Source organism: Piliocolobus tephrosceles, chromosome 18, assembly GCF_002776525.5.
Source record: "Piliocolobus tephrosceles isolate RC106 chromosome 18, ASM277652v3, whole genome shotgun sequence".
NCBI classification, from domain to species: Eukaryota; Metazoa; Chordata; class Mammalia; order Primates; family Cercopithecidae; genus Piliocolobus; species Piliocolobus tephrosceles.
The window spans coordinates 32,796,598-32,813,936 of record NC_045451.1 but is presented as its reverse complement, the minus strand read 5'-3'; the positions used below and the strand labels follow the sequence as shown (position 1 = coordinate 32,813,936).

Here is a 17,339-nt window from a genome sequence, read left to right as displayed (position 1 = left end):
AGGCTGCAGTGAGCTGTGATTGTGCCACTGCACTCCAGCCTGGGCAACAGAGCAAGATCCTATCTCAAAAAAAAAAAAAAAAAAAAGAAACCAAAACAAACTAAAGAAAGGAATCATAGAAAACAGATGATTCTAAGAAAAAAATAAAAACTAAAATATCTTTAGATAATAATGAAAACAGTAACAATAATAATACCAAATATTTATTTAGCACCTACTATGTCCCCAGTCACCATCTTAAGTATTTCACACATACTAACTGATTTAACACTCACCACAAACTACGGCATAGTACCTTTTTTTCTCATTGCCTAAATCATAAATTGGCCAATTACAGCCCAAGGGCTAAATCCTATGTACTGCCCAAAGAATGCCCTTTTTTTCAGAAAGGGTCTCACTCTGTCATCCTGGGTGGAGTGCAGTGGCATACTCTCAGCTCACTGCAACCTTCACCTCCTGGGTTCAAGCAATCCTCTCACCTCAGCCTCCCTAGTAGCTGGGACTACAGACATGCGCCACCATGTCTCGCTAATTTTTGTATTTTCAGTAGAGATGAGGTTTCACCTTGTTGGGCATACTAGTCTCAAACTCCTGACCTCAGGTGATCTGCCCACATTATCCTCCCAAAGTGCCGGGATTACAGGCATAAAGTCACTGCACCCAACCTGATTTTCACATTTTTAAATCGTTGAAAAAAATCAAAAGAATATTTTGTGACATGTGTAAATTATATGAAAAGAAAATGTCAGAGTCAATAAAGTCTCATCAGAACACAGCCATGCTCATTTGTGTACATACGGTCTACAGCTGTTTTCCTGATACAACAGCAGACTTGGGTAGTTGCTACAGAGACCATTTGTGGTGCCCTCATCTCTTTATACTCTCAGTGCACCACAAATCTCAATGACACAGTTATACTCAACAGCATTTCAAGTGTCATGAGTATTGCCATACTATTTTACCAGTGACTATCACGACAAAACAACAGAAGTACTCTGATGTCACACTTGTAAGTCACAGTGAACTGTAGAATTTTTAAATCTAGTTAGATGTCAAAATACTTTATTATGTAGAAGCATCACAGCTGTGCCAGCAAAATACACTATAGGAAGCATTACTAGACTAAGCACTCATCACAATGTCCCAATATGCCCTGCCACACAGCATTCACTCCCAACTCATGAGAGCAATGGAGAGGAAAATGGGCAAATGTTAAACAAGATATACTTCCTCAGAGCAGAATGTCTTGCCAAAAATTAAAAATGGAAATGAGGCTGCAACCAAAGTAAATTTCCAAATGGCTCATCTGTTAAGCAAGCAAGGAAAGAATTTACCAACGGTGAGTTAATTAAATTGTGTTTGATTACAGCAGTCAAAGAATTGTGTCCAGAGAAAATATCTTTAACATCTTACTCTTTCCATGAAAACAGTGGCTCGAAGTACAGTATGTATGAAACAATTACATCTATGAATATGTTCCAAAAAGTCAAGAAAATACTAATTTGGAACAACCTGAAGTAGAATCTGCTAAGATGTGTAACAACTGACGGCGGTAAAAATATGTATGAAGCAGAAAAGGGCTTAGCTGGACAAATTTACAAGCCTTGTGAGATGTAAGGTGTTTAAAGCTTATGGCTATTCATCATATTCTCAATCAGCAGGTACTCTGCAGAAAACATCTGAATCTATCATGTGTTATTGAACCAGTAATGCCAAAGGTAAATTTCATTTGTTCTCATGACATTTTTGTCAGAAATAGAAGCGAAATATCCTGACGCGTCCTGCCACAAAACAATATAATGGCTTAACAATGGCAGAGTTTTACTGAAATGTTTCAAGCTCCAGGCCAAGATAAATTTTTCTGAATGAAAAGAATCACCCTCAACCACTATTGTTGCTGCAGACTTGATACATCTGTTAATGAATTTAGCCTAAAATCAGAAGAACAACAGGGTCTACATGCAAAACCTATATTGAGACAGTCATTTCAAGGACAACTAATATTGCCTGAGTCACAAGTCATGTCAAGATGCTTCATGCACTTCCTATGCTGCCAAAAATTAAAATAAGAAGCAAGATCTCTACTGCCACACAAATATGCATCAGACATACTTTCCAAAATCAAACATTTCCAGCAGTATTTTTTCATACCTCAATGCAAGTAGAAATGAACACTGCACAATTCAAAAACCATGTAACTGTGCAATGAGAAGCTTCTACCTAATTCTCAGTTGGAAGTGATTAGTCTGCAATGTAATGATTTGCTAAACGTTAAATATCAAGAAAAGAGTCTAAAAGAATTCTGTAAATGTCTTCCAAGCAATGAATATGCTCTATTAAAACCATATGTTCACAGACTATTAGCAGTATCTGGCAGTATCTAAGAAGACATTTACAAAGATGAAATACATGAAATCTCATTACAAATCAGCATTAATAGGTGGACATTTATAATCAATTTTGATGATAGAGAACACTAACTTTAAACTCCAATTAAGCCAAATGTTATTCCCTCTCCTCCAAAAAAAAACTCATTCTTCTCATTAGCAAACCTTTATTGCAAAAATTGTTCTCGATGATTATTAGTATTGCATTGAGTTTTATTAATAAAAAACTTGTAGAAATGTTTTGTCTCTTGTTATATAAGTACTTACATAATGAAATGACTAAATAATTTAAAATAACCTTATTTTGCCCCTTGGCTCATAAAGCCTGAAATATTTATGATCTGGTCCTACATGAAACATCTGCCAACTCCTAGCCTACATGATTTAACTAAAGCAAAGAAAGGTTAAGTAACTTGCCCAAGATTATAGAGCTAGAAAGTGGCACACCAGGTTTTAAACCCAGGTAGGATAGGTACAGAAACCATTCTCTTTTAACCACATATTGTTTCATGAAGCAAGAGTAGGATGTCATAAAAAATGAAATAAAGAACAAGAAAGGACACCTGAAATTTAAAATAAGATTAAAAAATTCACTAGAACGGAGAAAAGATAAAAGTCAAGGGAACTCCCATAATAAAGAACAAGAAGACAAATAAGTGAAAAACAAGAGGAGAAAAAATAGAAAATTTAAAGAATAATTTAGAAGATTTTAATATATTAATAGTAACAGTTCCAAAAAGAAAGCACAAACAAAATGGGGGATATTACACTGTCAGGTCAGGCACTGCGGGGATCTGAGATTTTACTTTACTGACAAAGCTGAAAAAGACATGAAACCTCTGGAACAGGGACACAAAACAACTGCAATAGCAGTAGCCAGAGTAACAACTTACATCAGTTTCTTAGGCACTAAATCCCACAGGCCATTCAAAGTATTTGTTAAAAATTAATAATATATCCATGGAAAACTAAGCAAACTAGGGGGCAGTAAGGGGAAACATGGTAAAGTACTTACCAGCAGTGAACAATATTTATGTAGTCATAACAATATAAAAGTTAAACACTAAATTAACCAAGAATTCTTATATAACTATACTGGAAGGGCTTTTAGAAATAGGGGAAGGAAGTGGAAGAGTACCCCACCCACCATAACAAGAAGTTAATATGTATTATCTAAAATTGATAAATCACAAAATAGCAATTTAGGCAGATTTATAAACGCAGAGGTAAGTATCAAAAGAAAAAGCTTAAAAGAATTTTTAGGGCCAGGTGCAGTGGCTCAGGCCTGTAATCCCAGCACTTTGGGAGGTCCAGGCAGGAGGACTATTTGAGGCTAGGAGTTCAAGAACAGCCTGGGCAACATAGCGAGACCCCATCTCTACCAAAAAAAAAAAAAAGAGAGAGAGAGAGACAGAGTTCTTAAAAGCAACTGCCTCTGAAAATGAGACTAAAAAGTGGGGATGGGTAAGGATATTGCTGATTTTTTATAACCTGCCTTTACTATTATTTACCTTTTCTAACAATACACAAGTATTACTTTAAGTAGAAAAAATATCAAAATAAATAGGAGAGAATCAGCTTTATTATTTCATAATCAATGATTCATATAAACAATTCAATGTGCAAATACTAAAGAACAGTACAGGGTTGAAAAACCAAATAAGCAATATATAAGCTACATTGCATTATGGTTACAATAAGCACAAGAAGCCTATCAATAGCCTGTAAATATTCCTGATTGCTACAAAGTGCCAAGGTTAAAGTTGTGAGGAATGGAATTATATACAGAGATATGAATAAATCAACAAGAAATTTTAAGATGGCAACTATTCAAGACTTGGGGAAAGCTTCCAAGAGGTCATACCACAAAAGTTAAGACCGGCCGGGTGCGGTGGTTCATGCCAGCACTTTCGGAGGCTGAAGTGGGCGGATCACCTGAGGTCAGGAGTTCAAGACCAGCCTGGCCAACATGGTGAAACTCCATCTCTACTAAAAACACAAAAATTAGCCGGGTGTGGTGGCAGGCGCCTGTAATCCCAGCTACTTAGGAGGCTGAGACAGGAGAATCACTTGAACCCAGGAGTTAGAGGCTGCAGTGAGCCGATATCACGCCACTGCACTCCAGCCTGGGCAAGACAGAGCAAGACTCCATCTCAAAAAAAAAAAAAAGTTAAGACCTAAAGGACAAGAAGGGTTGGCCTGGGTGGATGTGAGAGTTCAGAAACTTTCAAAGCAGAGAATGGCACGTGTGAAGCCCTATGGTTAAGAAATAACAGGTAGGGCCTATTCAAGGACCTGAAAGAAGTTTAACACGGCTGGAACAGAAAAGGAATCAAAGCAGAAGCATAAGAGGCCAGAAAGTACTTTTTCAAACGCCTCTCTTTCTCAAGCAGCTGCTCTCCTCTCCCCTTTCTTCTATTAAACTATACACTCCTTAACCCACCCACGTGCCCGTGTCCCAATTCTTTCTCGGTGGGCAACAACAAACCCCAGGGTATATACCCCAGACAGTGTAGCCACTTCATAATGGGGGCTTCGTCCAGGATACCAAAGTACAACATTCATCAGAACGGTAAGTAGAAGAGCGAACTCCAACTCTGTCCTTTCATTCCAAGGCTCTCGGCTTCCATTTTAGACCTTTCATCGAGGACTTAGTTGTCATGTGGGGCTGGAAGAAGTCCCAGGGTAACTGAGGATTTCTGGCTGGGGCTACCCCCTGGTGCTATCCAAAGGTTCTGGACCCCAGCCTCCAACCGCCCCAATGGGGTGTCGGCAACAGGAGCTTCAACTTTCCTATTGTAATTTCCTCCTTTGCTGTTCGCAACCGTCATTATCTCTTATCCTCTCTGTGTATGAAATGTGTGGGAAGTTTCACAGTTCAGGGAAGTAATCTTGTTTGGCAAGATCAGGGAATGCCGTAGTAACCGGGGATATAGCTTAAGGGGAAGCATCTTTGTGATTTTCTAAGAACAGGGCTCCCTGACCCCTCAACAGTGAGCACCTCTCTCTCTTTCTCTGCCCTTGGTCTGGAGAGCACATGGCATTTTCCAGGTCTCTCTCTGCCCTTGGTCTAGAGAGTACGTGGTGTTTCAAGGTCAACAGTGCCACCTAGTGAAATAGGAATCCTCTTCATGAAGCATATTGTCAGTCCTTCACCGAAACACCCTAGCCTCCCAATTCTCTTTCCTTTTTCTGCCTCTCTACTAGAAACCAGGCTTTATGCTGCTTCTGTAATTGGGAAACTTCTGCCTTCAACAACTAGGGGTAAAATATCCTCCAAAGCCAAATTTTAGTCTCAATACTGTCTCATCAGCAGGAAAACAGCCATTTGATTCCCACGTTTTTTTTAAGGCACCTATTCTGCCTCCAATTAGAGTAGTACTTAATTAGTAAGGGAGTTTTAAGTTTGGAAGTTAACTGGAACCATTCTCTAAGGGTAAATGCTTCAGCACAGGCCATAATAGCAGGATACAGAGTTCAATCTAGCACACCCCCTCCATTAAAGGGGCCTTGCCCAACTATTGTGTAGTTTTTCTTGAGATCCATTTTTCAGGAAGCCAGGCAAGTCACACAAGTCTAGGAAGTTGAATGGAAATAACAGGCAGAGGACTAGAGCCACTTGGGTGAGCTTGACTAGACCCAATGACTTAGTTCCTCTGGTTCCATGGCTGGGGGTCACACTGGCAACCATGGGCAGCACGTTCAACAAGGTGCCTGGGACCCAGGAAACACGGAGGGAAAAAAGCAGGGGGTATGCCCCCACTGTCTTCCTCTCCACCACGGGTTACACCCAAAAGAAGGAGACTAAAGGGCCACCTTTTTCTCACTTCTCTAAGTGGGTACCATCTTCATCCTGCACTCCCCTGGAGTGCATTCTGAAGCACAAGGACTCCTTTGACCCTGAAACTTTAAAGAAAAAGCGGCTCATTTTCTTTTGCACAAGGGCATGCATGGCCTTTTTACTAGACTTTTGTAAGCGTTACAGAATCAACCCAGCCCTTTTAGCAACCACATTGAGCAGGCCCAAAGATAATAATTCCCCAAAATTAGAGAAGCAACTTCTGGGGAAATCATCTGAGGCAGTTATTGGGTGTCCCAGCCCTCCAAGTCCCCCTTATTCAGGGCCACCTCCAACCATACCACCAGCTCTTCCACCTCCACCATCTCCAAAATTTCCCACTCCCCACTTTCACTCTTACCTCTACAGGAAATGCCCAATGGAGGTGATGTCACTAGCGTTCAAGTTCCCTTCTCTTTGCAACACCTTAGGCAAATAAAGGAGACTTAGGCCAATTTTCTAAAGACCCTGCTAGGTATATAGAAGCTTTCCAAAATTTAACTCAGGTGTTTGACCTCTCATGAAGTGATGTTATGTTGCTTCTAAGCCAAACCCTAACTACAGCTGAAAAGCAGGCAGCAGAGAAATTCAAAGGTGAGCAATGTTTCCTATAGTAGGCCTAAAATGAAAAGGGAAAATAGGGAAGGCAAAGAAATAAGGGAAACACAATTCCCAATAAGAAGAGAGGCAGTACCTCTTGACAACCCTAACTGGAATCCCCAGACTTTTCTATGGTGTTTTTCCTTCTTTCATAGTGTACAATGGTTCCTATCTCTTCTTTCATAATGTTCCTCCAAAGTAGGAAAAATTAATTTCCCCAAATCTTAAAATGCTTGACTTAGAATTGAGCTAACAGGAAGGGAACCCAGAAGCCCAACATGCTGGCAAAAGGATAAAAGTTTTTTTAACCAGTCAACAATATAACATAAACCAATAACAATTTGGCTTATCTCATCCTGTGCAAACCGGTAAAAAGGATAATAAGGATCACTGTTTATTCTCTGTAAAGTTTTAATTAATAAAAAAGAATTTGTGAGGTTGGTCTTATGCTGTAGCCAATTTGGTGTGCTTGTGTGTCTTTCTGTATGGTTCTGTCAAAAGAAAGGGTACCTCAGGTTAGGATGCAGGCCCAGGACCCCATAAGCCGAACTTCGTCTGGGTCCTAGACTCCACTCTACATAATTAAAATCACTTACTAACCAGGTTTTTCACCAAAAGTAAAAGTTGCTGAGAGTTAACAGTGCAACATGTATCTGAGATCTCTAAACGGTTTTATCTGCAAGGCTTATAAAAACAGTGAAATGTGTTTTTTAATAAAAGATTATAAGAAAGCATGGAAATATAAATTTTGCCCAGGGATAAGGAATTATCTTAAATTTAATAAGACATAGCTAGAGGTTTAACAAGTTATAGAAAGACAAAAATTAATCTTACAAAAATGTGTAAACATTAACTAAATTCAAAAAGGTATTATATGGTCCTTTCCTAAATTGAGCATTGAAAGAAAAGCACAGTAAGGCTCTCTTAAGACACTAATCTTACTAGCCGGGCGAGGTGGCAGGCGCCTGTAGTCCCAGCTACTTGGGAGGCTGAGGCAGGAGAATGGCGTGAACCCGGGAGGCGGAGCTTGCAGTGAGCTGAGATCCGGCCACTGCACTCCAGCCTGGGCGACAGAGCAAGACTCCGTCTCAACAAAAAAAAAAAAAAAAAAAAAAAAAAAAGACACTAATCTGCCCTTTAGCAAAAGGGGTTGTAAAGGGTTTGTAAAGACTTCACCCCATGGTCATTGGTTAAGATTAGATGGCGTTTCCTATGACGTTTTATCAAAAGGTTGTTTACAACTTTAATAAACTAATACAAGGGTAAATTTTGGCTTTAAATAGGATTTTCATGTAATAGTAAAGGCTAATGAAAGATTTTTGCCTTTTGTGTCATCATTTTGGCAAAATAAATAATGGCAATTTGGAATTCTATTTCATAACATCATGTGTTTTAAACCTCTAACATTTAACAGGCATCCCAAAATCAAGCTTCAAGTTTCAAAATTGTCTTTCCCGATGCCTGGCTTTCTGGATTGTTCAGAGGGTCCCTGAAACATCCAAAGAGGTAAACAGGATTATCTGACGTGTTTAGTCACATGAGAATTGCCAAAATGATGTCCAATCTTCTTTAAGTTATATTTTGGTGAATACTAATATATGTTCCAAAATTGTATGGGATTTCTAAAATTCTAATGTCTAAATATATGCTATCAATCATAATTAAGGTTAACTAAACTTTTCAGCCATGTTTTTAATTATAACCTGGAAATTTTGTCATTCACAGACAATTGTTGTCTTGCTTTGTTCCTTCTCAAAAGATAGTTTATAATCAAGCTATATTAAGGACTTTTAATCAGTGTTCTCAAATGCAGGTTTTTAACAGCTTTGAAGATTGTAACACTGGAAGAGAGAAAGAATGTACAGGACTCATTAAGAACTGAAATGTTGACAAATATCAAGCGAAACAAGAGTTGACTAAATGGACTGCACACAGAAAGCTAAAGCAATATTTTTGACTTTTGCTTGGAATATTGCTGATCCTTGGTTTGCTTTTCAGGGTCAAGGAAACTTATTTTGAACTATTTACAGTCTTTAATAATACAGTAAGGTATACTCCTGTGAACAAAACTTGGAGCATGTTTGTTTCTCTCTGCTTGGTTCCTCTAATCTGTGAGAACTCTTAACTTATGGCAATATAGTTGTTTGCATCAGTGAAATAAGAATCCATTTTTCTTTTTCAACAGGACACAACTGGAAAAACTTGTTATTTTATCAAGGCTTTGACTGGAAGTGTATGCTTCCCTTTAAGGAGTCAATCTCCACTTGCAGAGCTGAAAAAGTTCCATGGGAAGAACTGGCCTCATACCTTGCCTACACAGTCCCCACACAGGGTTCCTAACCTTTGGTCTGTGAAGAATGTCACTTTCTAACAGGTCCAGGAGTTGCAAGTTTATCTTGGGACCTTAAGAGAAAAGGATCAGCCAACTCACAGGTATTTGAGGATACAAACCCATGGCTGGGCTCAGCTTTAAGAAGTCTTATCTGAGATTTCTTGTGGAACAGAGTTCTATCAAAGCCAATCCAAAAGGACTATGTAGAAATAATTACTCTTGCTGAACTTTATGCAAATAACCCGGCCAAATATAAGACTAAAGTTTATTCTACAAACAACACGGTCCTATCATAATTTGTTTTTACCAAAAATGAGGACTAGAGAGAGAAAATAGGCTCCAAAGCTTATCATACCTTTGTCATTAAATCCTAGTCACACTAATTGTTTATAAGCTGTGTGCCTACATTTTAGACTAACCCTGCTTATTCCTGGGAATCAAGTAGTGATCTCCTGAAGCTTAGAAGAAACAAAAAGGGATGGGTAACATAAAAATCTGGATACCTTGGCAAGTAAAATTTTAGATGGAAAGTATCTATTACACCATACTTGTGGGAACTGCTATATTCACTCTACTGTTTGCAATAGGGTTATACATGGTAGCACCTTCTAACTGAAATACTGGACAGAGAGCTTCCATTGTTGTAGTATTTTGCTTAATTATTATTCTTATAGCAGGGATAATTACCAACAAAAAGGAAGTATGAAAGTTTTACCATTCACCGAGTTTGCTAGAACTTCTTATTGGGTTTGGTAATATGTCACACCCTGGCTATGCAAAGAAGGTTATAAAGGAAAGAGATTTTCTGTGGAAGTCATGAAGAGATTGATAACTGCAGGAAAGATCTAGCCAAGGTTAACACTAAAATTACTCCAGCCACCCAAATCCAATGCCACTTATCCTAAAAGGAACGTTACTTTTGTTTTATTTTATTTATTTATTATTTTTTTTGAGACGGAGTCTTGCTATGTCGCCCAGGCTGTAGTGCAGTGGCCAGATCTCAGCTCACTGCAAGCTCCGCCTCCCGGGTTTATGCCTAGAGACGGGGTTTCACCGTGTTGGCCAGGATGGTCTCGATCTCCTGACCTCGTGATCCGCCCGTCTCGGACTCCCAAAGTGCTGGGATTACAGGCTTGAACCACCGAGTCCGGCCGGAATGTTACTTTTATATTAACGTTTCAGCAACATCTGGTGGAGGCAAACCAGTGTTACAACCCATCAAAACAGCCACAGAATCAAACTCCAAACGGTGCTGCAGACAGAACCACACACGGACATGCCTTTCTTCCAAGGACCCTTAGATTGACCCCAGGAGGAGCCCTAGCTGCTGTTCCCCACATGACGCCCCTTTTCAGCAGGAAGTAGCCACAAAGAGTCATCACCCAACACCCACTAACAGCAGTTAGGGTTGCCACTCCAGAGCGGGGAATGATGATACAGGAGTTAACAAGGACTTACTTAACAGCAGTTAGGGTCACTCCAGAGCGGGGAATGATGATACAGGAGTTAACAAGGACTTACTTAACAGCAGTTAGGGTTGCCACTCCAGAGCAGGGAATGATGATACAGAAGTTAACAATGAATTACTTAGGCAGATAGCAAAGGCATGGGAGTCCTCAGAAGACTTTTCTTTTTAATGAAAAGCAGCCCCAAATCATTTTCTAACAAAGAGCAGCCCGTAAGCTGGGAGCTTGCACAGGAGAGCCCATAAGCTGGAAGCCTGCCTGCAGGAACTAAGGACTAGACATTTTCAAAATGGCGGCTCCATCTTCTCTTCTCTGCCAGCCACATGTACTGTAAGGAGCAGATAGGATGGCGCCAATCAACTGGCAAGCCCATTGCATACAATTAGGTAGAGGCAACCAGCCTTCCCCACACACTCTGTAGACGACATACATGATCGAACCAATCTGTGAGCCCTATGTAAATCAGACACCACCTTCTCCATATAAAATCTGCTGTGGTCCATGGCCTCCCCTCTTTTTCGGAGGTCTCTCTCTTTCTCAAGGAGCTGCTCTCCTCTCTCCTTTCTTCTATTAAACTTTCCACTCCTTAACCCACAAAAAAAAAAATAAATAAAAATAAAAATAATAAATAAAGAAGAGGCCAGAAAGTAAGCTGAGGCTTGATGCTTTACACAAAGACTCACTAAAGGGCATGCCTTCTTACTCTGCACATAGTAACTGTACAATTGCATACATCCTCCCTAAGACTTCCAGACTGATAAACTCTACCTCTATACACTGACAATACAAAATATCTATGTCTAGTCAGAACTGTCTTTTGAGTGCCAGGCCTGTTTAAGTGCCTAACATCTATTGCCATCTGGTGTCCCACGGGCACCTCAAACTCCACATGCTCAATACTGAACTTAATATATATCCTTCCCCTTGTCCATCTCCAAGATTCTCATCTTTTTACACCATTCATTCAGATATCCAAGTCGAGAAACCTAAAGGAAGAGAATGAAAAACAACTAATAGTTATAGTATATATATTGCCAGATACATAGAGGTATTTTCATTTAATTCTCTAACAAACATATAAAGTATATATTAGTCCCATTTTACAGATGAGAAAACTGAAGCTCAAAAAGGTTGAGTAACATGCCAAAGCAAATAAATGACAGAACTAGGATTCAAACCTAGAGTTTCAAAAAGTATGTAGGTTAGTCTGGGTCCAGACAGAGAAACTAATTATAAAGAGGAGCAGAAGCCAGGCGCAGTGGCTCCTGTCTATAATCCTGGCACTTTGGGAGGCCGAGGTGGGTGGATCACCTGAGATAAGAAGTTCGAGACCAGTCTGGGCAAAATGGTGAAACCTCAACTCTAATAAAAACAATACAAAAAGTAGCCAGGCATGGTGGCGCATGCCTGTAATCCCGGCTATTCAGGAGGCTGAGGCAGGAGAATCACTTGAACCTGGGAGGCAGAGGTTGCAGTGAGCCAAGAGCCCACCATTGCACTCCAGCCTGGGCAACAGGGTCAGAGTGTCTCCAAAAAAAATAGAAAAAAGAATAGCAAAAAATGCTAATTCCCTACCCAATCTCCAGTCTCTCCCTTCCTTTTAGGAATAGAACTCCAATTTTTTGACTAGGCATATTCCTGTTCAACTAAAATACATTTAAGTCTCTAAGAGTGGACAGTCACTTCTTTATCCCTTCCTCCATCCTGCTGTTTGCAACATGGAAATTTTAGCTCGAACTCCAGCAACCATCTTGGACCCAGAAATCAAGGGGCATACTTTAGGGTTAACAGTGTAAGAAACTGCAAGGAGGCTGGATTCCTGATGACAGCAGAGCTGCCAAACTAGCCTTTAATTGCCCACCTCTGGACTTCTTTTACAAAAGAAACAAACTAGTCACATGTTTAAGCTATTATTTTTCAGGTCTCTGTTATTCATAGCCAAACCTAATCCTAACTGATACAGGTAGGGCTTTCAAAGTATTCTGGGTGGAGGGTTGCATGACATATTTTGAAGGAAGAATTGTCAAGATTCAGTGACTGACTCAACCTAACAAAGAAATTTATCATCGATCATATGATGGACAAAAGGTTTTAAATGCCCAAAAGACTGAGCAATAAAAGAAAAGATAAGCTTTTTAAAAATAATTATTCCAATGTCCTTATTGGAAAGTTTCAGCCACTTTTGTTGTCTGCATTTTTAAAGAATGTGATAAAAATCAGAGAAGATATCAAAAATCACCAATCAAACTTCCTTAAAGAAATGAAAAAAACAAAAGCTTTTACTAAATAAGACCGATATGTAAAGTTGTTCCCAGCCCCACTAGTTCATTTTGTCTAGAATTAAGTAATGTGAGGATAACTTACAAACTGTTTACAAGCAAAGTTCAAAGCATTAAGCTCTGCTAAAAACTTTACTAGAAAAAAAAAAATGCTTAAAGGCAAGAGCAGATATCTAATAAGTCCCATCACATTTCCTGATACATGATGCACCACCACCAGAAAGCCAGAATCTTCACACCTAGAGACAGTCAAAACTTTGACAGCTAAGTAGGAAAGTGAAACCCACCAGGAAACAGGATCCCAAACTGGAGGACTTCCGGAAATCCTTTCCATCTCTAAGATTAGTCTTCTCTCTGTCCGGAGAAGGGAAAAGCAGCAATGGCCGTCTTATCACTCCGCTCTGTTAGGCCCACACCACTCTACCATGCCCAGCTGAGTCACAGAAGAACTTGACAAGGGGCTGCTTCAAGTCCATATCTCACAGTAGTTCATTCTGCCTGAAGATGTTCTCTCACTTTCATTAGGAGTCTTCTTTTGCTGCTGAAATGGGGGTGCCTTTATCTCCCACTAGGACAGAGAGTCCCTGCCTTCTCACCCTGGGCATGGGAACCATCATTGCCCCCAGTGTGTCCTGTGTCAAGTATCAGGTTAGCCCTCTGATCACACACATATACTATGTTTTTAAGACATGAATATGAAAAAGAGACCAAAACGAAATATAGGAAAACTTTACATGGAGCTGTATTTGCTTTTATACTTAATCATTTTTAAAGGTCTCATTTTACCAAAGTCTATACTACAAGTGTCACAGGTATTTCCCATATTTCACTAAAAGGAAACAGTCTTCTCTAGATCTAACCATTCCCATTATCTACAATCCTAAGTGAAAGACAGCCCTCTCATTGCATGTACAGCCACAAAAGAAATCACCTACTTTCTTAAGTCTCAGCAAAATATTCTAAAACACATTGTGGTAGGCAGAATAACAGCCTCCAAAGATGTCCACATACTAACCATGGAAGCCGTGATTATGTTGCTGGGAAAAGGGACTTTGCAAGCGTGATTAAATTAAGAACCTCAAGGGGGATTATCCTGAATTAGCCAAGTGGGCCTGATCTAATTACATGGGTCCTTAAAAGCAGAGAACCTTTCCCACGTGTGGTCAGAGACTGGCGGATGGAAGTATGATCAGAGAGATGCAACACTGGTGGCTTTGAAGATACAGGAAGTGCGCCACAAGCCAAGGAAAGTGGCAGCCTCTAGAAGCTGGAAGAGGCATAGATATCCCTCTAGAAACCTTCAGAAAAGAACACAGCCTTGTTGACAGTCAGTGAGACCCATTTTGACTTCTAACCTACAGAACTATAATAATAAATGCATTGTTTTAAGCCACTAAATTTGTGGTAACATGTTATGTTACAGCAATCATAGAAAACTGATACATAACATTAAACAACTTCTAACAATATGTGAAATTATCTAGAAAAGAAAAGCATAACCAAATTGCCCAAATATTTGGAGCAATATAAGAAAGAGCCATTTGTACATGTTGTAACAGATTTCACTTCTATTTCTCTCCTGCCCTCCACTCATTAAAAAGCCAGCCAAAGTGACAATTCTTCAAACTTTTTGTAGAAAAATAAACTATATTAATAAAAAAAAAAAAAGATCAGGATGGCAGGATCTAATGGAAAAATCAGGAGATAATTATGCCACATTTTTCAGAGTCAAACATAAAAGCATTTGCACTGTTTATCCTCCTTGTATCAAATGGATTACCACACTTTTTTTAAAGTACAGTAAATCTTTCTAGATATTAAAAACTTATTATTAATTTTCATGTGTGATAATGGTATTGTGGGCCTATTAAAAAGAGAGAGCAGGCCAGGTGCTGTGGCTAAGCCCTGTAATCCCAGCACTTCAGGATGGGTAGAATGCCTGAACTCAGGAGTTCATGACCAGCCTGGGCAACATGATGAGACCCCTGTCTCTACTAAAAATACAAAAAATTAGCCGGACATGGTAGCACGTGCCTGTAATCCCAGCTACTCGGGAGGCTGAGGCAGGAGAATTGCTTGAACCTAGGAGGCAGAGGTTGCAGTGAGCCGGGATCACGCCACTGTACTCCAGCCTGAACAACAGAGCGAGATTCTGCCTCCCACCAACAACAAAAAAAAAGCAATTCAATCTTCTACAGATATATAGTGAAATATTTACAGATGAAATTGAATGCCTATGATTTGCTTTAAAATAACTGTGGGTAGGGATAGGAATAGATAGGTACACAGATGAAACTAAATTGGCATGAGTTAGTTGTTGAAACTGGGTAATGGGTACATGGGAGGACCCTTTATTATTTCACTGTGTGAACTTTTCTATGGTTAAAAAGTGCAAAAACATAAAAACTCCTTGAACTATATGTCATAACAACACAGACTTCTTAATAGCTGAATCTCCTTCCTATTAACATTGCCCCAACTCAGTTCTCTGCCATTTAATCCACTTGGGACTGATTGTTTCATCAATTATTCCAGCTCATTTTGCCCTATGTACTCAGTTTATGAGCTTAAGCCAGACACCTAACCTCTAAAGACTAGTTCTTCATTTACAGAATGGGAATATTCATACTCGTCCGGTCTATCTCTGAATTGCTGAGAGGATTATCTAATATAAAACTTCAAAGCAGGATAATCACTCCAGAAATCCATATATTCATAAATTTCATCCTCTGCAGCAACCATTCACCCATTCCTATAGATTCTCTTCCCTGCCACCTCATTCTTCTCTTGAGCCCTCAATTCATCAGCCTAAGCACCTGAGTTCCTCTGGTGGACGGTACATTCGTCTCCACCGCCTCCACCCTCCAAGTTTTCATCCTTCAGCACATCGCCCTTGCTCTACACACCCCTCTCTCCAACTTCCCCTCTCCTCTTTCAACGATCTCACTCCATCTGTGCCCCCTAATCAGTCTATCCTGGGTACCCGCTTTGCTGGCCAATTACAATCATCCCATCATTTCTCTGCCCCTGTTCAGCAGAGAACAGCTTTATCCAATCAGCTTTACCACACCAATACCCTCAAACCCCACTACTGCCCCCAGTTCACAAACACCCACCCTTTCACTTTTCAGTCAAAACACAATTGCTCAGGCAAATCCACGGAAACTGAAAGTAGATCAATAGTGTAGGGGAGAGAGGGAGGAGGAGAGACTACTAATGGGTACGAGCTGCTTTGTTGGGGGTGATAAAAATGCTCTGGATTTAACGGTGGTGATGGCTGCTCAACTCTGAATATACTAAAAGCCACTGAGTTGTACTTTTAAAGGGTTAATTTTCTGACATGTTAATTATATCTCAATAAACTATTAATGTAAAAACAAGAAAGAAAAACTCACAACTATTGCTCACCCTGCCCATCACACGCCCATTTGTCAGACCAACACCGCCCCATTTCCGGAAGCACCGACTTGGCCTTCGGTATCCCCCCAACTCCCAACAGCAGACTCGGACAGAGGTCCGTCCGCTGTCACCACAGCACCCCCGGGGTGGCCCAGGCGCCCGCGGGCAGGGAAGGGAGGGTCCCTTGGTCGCCGCCACGCTGCGCTGCCCCTCGCCTCCGGGCGCTGGCCGGGGAGGGGAGGGTGGCCCCTGACCCGCTCTGACAGGAGGCCAGGAGCAGTTGGGCTTTCAGGCCGGGCCGCGCTGACGGGGGCGGCGCCACAGCCCACCTGTCTCAGCCGGCGGGGGGATACGCTCCAGCTCCACGGATCCACGGACTGACGGGCGGGTGGCAGAGGGGTCAGGAGAAGTCGCCGTCGCCGCCGCAGCCCCAGGTGGCGCACGCCGGCTCAGGCCTCCATGTTTTCACGTCTCTGCGGGTAAGGATCCGGCTCCGGCTCGGCCTGCAGCTCGGCCCCGGCTCGGCTCCAGCCCGGGCCGCGTCGGTGCGGAGGCCGGGAGGCGGCGAGGGAAGAGGGAAGCGACCCAGAACGCGGCTGGGGACCGAACCCCGAGGCGCGCGCGCCAGCCAGGCGGTCACGTGGCACGGGGCGCGCGCGGGCTTCTGGAAACTGTAGTCCTTTGGGTGTTACTCGTGCCTCCGCCCTCCTAGAGTCTCCTGGGCTACCAAGGCCACGTGGCGAAATCGAGAAGCACAAAAACGGCCGGGCGCGGTGGCTCACGCCTGTAATCCCTGCACTTTGGGAGGCGGAGGTGGACGGATCATGAGGTCAGGAGATCGTAGACCATCCCGGACAACATGGTGAAACCCCGTCTCTACTAAAAATACAAAAATTAGCTGGCTAGGCAGGAGAATCGTTTGAACCCTAGAGGCAGAGGTTGCAGTGAGTTGAGATCGCGCCACTGCACTCCAGCCTTGCGACAGAGCTCGACTCTTATCAAAAAAAAAAAAAAAAAGAGAGAGAGAGAGAGAAGTGC

The 17,339-nt window shown here is 41.3% G+C and overlaps 1 protein-coding gene across 5 annotated transcripts in view; it reads right to left on the bottom strand.

The window, feature by feature from the left end:
- The window catches only part of DYM (dymeclin), a 416,736-nt gene extending 399,712 nt beyond the window's left edge, over positions 1-17,024 (bottom strand). For 4 of the 5 annotated variants that reach the window (XM_031934503.1, XM_026455157.1, XM_026455155.1 and 1 more), the window contains exon 1: positions 16,631-17,024. The gene's annotated coding sequence lies outside the window, so the exon portion shown is untranslated. The remainder of the gene's footprint in view (positions 1-16,630) is intronic. The other variant, XM_026455156.1, reaches the window with a different exon arrangement.
- Positions 17,025-17,339: the final 315 nt, after the last annotated feature.